This window comes from Dromiciops gliroides, chromosome 1, assembly GCF_019393635.1.
Source record: "Dromiciops gliroides isolate mDroGli1 chromosome 1, mDroGli1.pri, whole genome shotgun sequence".
NCBI lineage: Eukaryota > Metazoa > Chordata > Mammalia > Microbiotheria > Microbiotheriidae > Dromiciops > Dromiciops gliroides.
The window spans coordinates 474,372,295-474,378,598 of NC_057861.1; the positions used below are offsets into that span (position 1 = coordinate 474,372,295).

General features: G+C 32.9%; 1 pseudogene; it reads right to left on the reverse strand.

Moving 5' to 3' along the window:
* Nucleotides 1-2,161: 2,161 nt before the first annotated feature.
* Nucleotides 2,162-2,744, reverse strand: LOC122736815 (annotated as a pseudogene).
* Between the last annotated feature and the right edge of the window lie 3,560 nt (nt 2,745-6,304).

Here is a 6,304-nt window from a genome sequence, read left to right on the forward strand (position 1 = left end):
AAACTTAATTACCTGACTAGAATTCTAGAAAAGTTAAATATGATATGTATCTAAAAAGTATTTAATAGGAATAAAAAGGAATGTTGACATTTGCTAAATGTTCATAATACTTTTTTAAAAGCTAGAAGTCCCTCCAAAAGGATGACTGCTGGTTATAGGTTTTGTACTTTTTTCTGCCTTTGTGGAATGCTAAGTGTGCTCTGTGTGTGTGTGTGTGCGCGTGCATGTGCATATGAGTAAAAAGCAAGCCACAATCTTTTCTTCTCACCCTCATAGTCCAAGCAGTAGTGGGAAAGGGGAGTGTGTGGTGAGAGCTATACACTTTCCTTTGATTCTGTCTGTAGTGGAAATTAAAAGTTTTAAGCCTGGGTCACCTTTAAGAATTTTTACAGATAATGGGAGTCAAAGGTAGTAAAACAAAAAAAGCAGAAACACTTTTAGAAGAGCACTTGATGGCGTTTTCTCCAAAGACTCTCCCTTCACCAACCAATTAATGTGTTCCCCTTTCTCTTTGATAATGTTGCTCACTGAGCTATACAAATATCTCTGCCATGAAAAGCAGAATTATCAGAAATGTGATTTATACAGAAAGGCAGTTAGAGGATGACTACAGCTTGATTGTTATTACCTGCTTTTAAGTAATTTGTTTTTAACTAACTAAAACTTTAATTTGGAATTGATCTTGAATATTCAAAATTATAAATCCAGGTTTAATGAAACCCCAAAATTAAGGTTTGTAGATTATCGTGAATTTGAATCTGGAGAACTTTTTAGCTTCTTGACCACCAAACATAGTTTTAAGTGTTAACTCATGGAAAAGAGAAAGATTTGTGTGAATTAGGGACCAGCCAAAAGGTAAATAGGTTTTTAAAAAATATAAGAGTTTATTGCAAAGACAGAGACAAGAAACCCAACGTCTGAGCCCTCTCTTTCCCATTTAAACTCATCTGCTATCAGTTCATTCATTCACTCACTTGTTTGCTCACACATGGACCAAATATATTTGTACAGAGGGTATCAGTTAACAGTTCTTAAAGTTCCCCTAGTATAACGGGAAACTTGAACATTACAATTAAAAAGTAAAATCAAAAACTCATTTGCCACCAAACTATAAAACTTCTAGAAGAAGACATTGTTGTATTTTAAGATTTTGTCTTGGAAAACAAAACATACACGAAATGAAAAAAAAAGTTACTTCAATAGTGCTATGACCAAATTAAATTCAACATGTTAATGAGATAATAATAATATTGATAAATTAGGGAAACTCAAAGATTAATCTGACCAAATAAAGACTTTTAATAACTAAGTCAGAATAACACTATTAACAGGCACAATATAAAGTGTTTCAAATTGTTGTGAATACTGTTAATGGGAATAGGGGATCTTTGAATTTAATAGGTTGGACAATGCTTGGTTAGGGATTAACATTTAGTTTTCAAAATTATACAGAAGACCCCCTTCCCCCTAAAATAGTCACTTAGGTCACAAATGGTTTACCAAAGAACAAAGAAAGAAAGAATGGAAGAAAGAAAGGTAGGAAGGAAGGAAGGAAGGAAGGAAGGAAGGAAGGAAGGAAGGAAGGAAGGAAGGAAGGAAGGAAGGAAGGAAGGAAGGAAGGAAGGAAGGAAGGAAAGATAGATTATTTAAAATTAAGTTACAATAAATATTTCAACAACTAAAAATCTACTTAAGGTTAACAGGCAAGACATTATATAACCAAGACCAACTCGATTTTATAACAAAGGCAACTTGCATTCAAAATGAACTTTACCTTCATATTTTATTAAAAGGACAAACCTCATGAATTAACCCAGCTATTTACTAGAATTATAAAAAGTAACATGATTCAATATGAAAATAAGAAAATTTCTGACACAAATAAATTGCAATATACAGTGCTTACAGTAATCATACAGAGCAAAAAAAATCCTGTACACAACAAAAATCTTTTTTACCTTTAAAATCTATTTTTTTTCATTAAAATTATTCCAGTTGGAATTACACATCAATTAGTCAAGCATCAGGGAAGCTATATTGCAGCTATTTAATATACAGAAATTTTTCTTCCCCATGGTGTTGTATGTAAAGTCTCTGCTTTGGAACTGCCTACTTCTTTCCTGTCTTTTTATGTACTCAGTTCCAACTTTTCTTGAAATCATCAGAACTGAATCTGTTGAACATCAGAAACGTGTTGATATGATATTATATACTGCAAAACATTTTATTGCTTGCCATCTCTGGTTATTAAATTAGCTGGTAATTGATTAGTAAAAGCTTCTTCAGTGACATTATCAGTCTCTCTATGGTTGTGACTGCTCCACCAATTCCCTTCTCTTCTTTCATTGCCTCTGTGCATTTCTGAAAGTAAAGCTTCAAAAGTTCTGCATAACTATCAAAACTCAAAGTTGACATAACAAATAGAATGCCCTCTGCATTGATGGTCTTCTATTCCTCATGGTGACAGCTCTCACTAGCTTTGGATGTGATAAAGCTGATGAATTCACTCACACACTCTTGTACATACTCCTTAGCATCCTTAGCAATCTTCCCTGTCTGAGGTATGGCATCCTTCATTATCCTTATCCCATTGGTGATGGGAAGGTAGATGTCTTGTTCTCTAAAGCTCTCTTTTAAACCTTTGTGTCTTCATGATCATTCATGCTGTCTTCTGTATCATCATGAGGCTGCATCACATAGCGACTGCTACTAATATAGTCTGTTGAAATTCCTAATTGCAATGCATCTGTGGCCTCTGTACTTCTCTGCTGTAGTCCTAGTTGGTTCCCATCTCCAATCAGCTATTTGTTTGGAAGGAAAATAACTGTGAAGGAGTCTGTTCCAGTGTGGAGCCCCACTTCCTGGGCCCAGCCTCCCCTCCCACTGTTGCCACCATCTGTGTCCAATTAGAGAATAATAGTCTGAAATATTATCAGAATAAATAAGAAAGGTGTAGGATTTCAAACCATGGGAGAGATGTATACACAAGAAAAGATGTTGAAGGAAAGGTTTGAAGGAAGTTTGGCTTTGTTTAAGTGGGGAGTTTGTACAACCAACCATGTTGGAAATAAATCCAATTATAATTGAATGTACTCCTGTCTCATTTTAAGTGAAATGTTTTTCCTTATGTTTTTCATAAGAAAGAATTTGTACTATTTGGCATTAAGACAAAGTTTGGAAAAATTCATAGATCTGAGAATTTGTTAATTTATGGTCTTAAAGCAAATTACCTCAGTTTACCAATGTATAATATGAATTAAGATAATACCTCATATTGATTAGATAATTCATTGTATAAGTACAACTGGTAAAATGACAAATTCTTTAAAAATCAGTATACTTTGGTATTCACTTGTTAAAGGATTGATTTTATATGTTTGAAACTTCATTTAGAAGTGCAGTAGATATTTATGTTTTTATTTAATTTTAGTTGAGAACTAGAAATTACAAAGGGAAATAATTGTGAAGATTTGACTTCTTAAACTGATAGGAGTAGGTTTAGATAATCATCTAGTGTTCCTGTCCAACAGCCTTTCAGAATTGTTTATAAGAAGCTCTTGTTTATAGAGTACTTAACATTATCTCCTGTCCATAGTATATATCAAGTACTATGAAAACCTTGTGGATTGTGATTCTCAGTGCTCCCTTCAATGTATTAACTTTCTTTGTGAAAACTCTCCAAGACTTGATATGGGACAAACTCTTCCAGCATTAGACTAAGTTGTATGGAGTTTTTGGCTGGGTCAAAAATCACTTCTCCACCTAGAGGACTTCTAACAATAATACTTAGCCTAACATAGCTTGAGATAGCCTCAAACTAAATTGGTAAAGCTTTATGTGTAATCAATATCAAATTAATTATATGTTTATAGTGCAAAATTCGATAACATTAACATAGTTAGAAGAATGGCTTCTCTTCTAACTTAAACAGTGGTGGAGGAGTTGACTCAAAGTTACTAATTATTTGTTCAATGGATTAAAAAAATCTCATTTTTTGGTAAAATGTATGAGGCTTGCTATTTGACATGGTTATAAGTTTGTTTTTGCTCTGCTGGTGATATGGCATAAGTTCTGTAGTGCTCAAACTGGGGAGCTATGTGATATCTTTTGATGTTGGTTTTTGCTATCATTGTGAAACAGAATACACCAAATTTTAGATCAGTATACTTTGGGTTATAGATTAAATTGCTATATTATTTTGGGTCATAGATTTAATTGTTCAGTCACAAATATTTGGGATTTTATGTAGGAGTTGTCAGAAAAGTTACTATAGGGATAACTGGCTTGTGATGGTCAATCATTCATAGAGACCTTGCATTTTGAAGAAAGTAAGTTCTGCTTAAATGTGCTCTGCCATATTAAAGCTACATGTGATTTTCTATGCAAGTTAATTTGGAAATGCATTCAACTTTATTGAGGTCACCTGATTGGCAGTGGGTTTTGTTTCAAATTTCAGATCCATAATATTGTACAATTTGGTAAACTGCTATATCAGATATGCTATTAGGAAAGCAACTTTTATTTTAATCTGGATATTGTTAGATTATGAACCAAAATGCTAAAATATTTGAAAATTGTTATTTCATGAGCCTTGCTCATAATATGTTGTAATATCATGATGTACTACAATTTAAGAAACTAGAAACTTGTAGGTTTGCCTATAGCAAAGATGGAGTTTTATCTCAAATTAATGGATGTCCACTTAGAAAACTGAATATCCTCCCTCACTGCAAACACCCCTTGATGAGGGGGGAAGTACTTAGGAATTTGTTTATTGTATATGTTTGTTTATTATGAATTCTGAAGTTATATTTGGTATAGTCAGCACTTGTTACATTTTTAATCAGCTTAGTCTTACCAGACCCTTTTCTTAGAGATTTTGCCTTGTTGTTGTGGTTAATATACTTTGAGAGATGATCGTGCATTAGTCTGCAAATAACTCTCAGTTTCTTCTAAGATATATGGCTTAGTAAACTTCTTGTGTTTATTGTCTATGTAAAATTAAAGATTATAATTATTTTATTGATTGTCTTTATTCTAGGAATAGTTGAAACTAGAAAAGTAAAATAAACTGCAGAAGGGATGTTGTGTGATTTTGGAAGGATAGGCACTTTTTACATGCAAGCTGACTGGCAACATAAAAATAATTTATGTCCATGATTAGCAAAACTTGCTGTTTAGGGTGGAATCTTATTGGATTATGATTGATATTATCCCAAATTTGATTCTAGGTATGAGCATCAAGAAATGCTATTGAGTCAATGACCCATAATGCCAGCAGTCATACAGGGATGACATCTGGGAACTACAGGTGAAGTTCTATCTCATGGGAAAGCTGGGAGGATGACTTTTGGCATGATCTGAGGTAGGACTCTATAACTCAAGTTTCCCATTATGAAATTTCTTCTTTAATGGAAAGTTTTCCTACTTGGATGATTCTAAGCCTAGCTATTTCATTCTATCAATACCATTGGCTGTCTCTATGCCCCTTTCCTGGAATCAATGCCAAACTAGAGGAATATTTTTTTCCTTTATTAGTTATGTCCCTTTTCCCACTTTTACAGCATATTTCTCTAATTGTAGTATGTGATCAGTAGAAAATATGAAAACAATATTGAATCCTTTTTTCTTGGACAAAGGTTAGAATACATTTATGTGACTATAACAAGATGCAAATATTCAAGATACTAGCTTTCCAGCCTGAAATTATTATCCTTTATATATCCCAGATAACTGGGTAGATGAGTACTTGTGCCTGTCATCTTTCTGCTATTGATTCTATATTCCTATATATGATCAAGTCCTTAAAATTTCTCACAATGATATGAGAATAATTAAATAATTATGTAATAATTTGTGAAACCAAAAGAAAATGTTATTATTTAGTGAAGTTAATATCATAAACTTTTCTGATCTGTCTTAGAGAAAAGAAATTCAGTGCAATTAATTATCTTAGAGGAGACTGACTTATGCTCTATCTTGTATTCCCTCACAGAAACATACTTTTTTTACTTAGATTTGTTATTTAGTGTGGGATTGACACTTGTATATAGAGCATACTGTGAAATGCAAGCAAATTAAACCAGAATCTGTAAAGGTTTAGAAACCTTTGGTCTATCTGGTCATATTATCAATTTCATTTGAGCATTCTTACTACCTGAACATCTTTTATTACCTTTTTGGTAAATTCATATGTGTGGCCATTAAATTTAGGCATAGAATTCAATTACTTGCAAAGGGCATTGTTAACTATCTGCTCATGTATAGGGTTAAATCCTGAGCAGCATCTTTTTCTCCTAAGGGG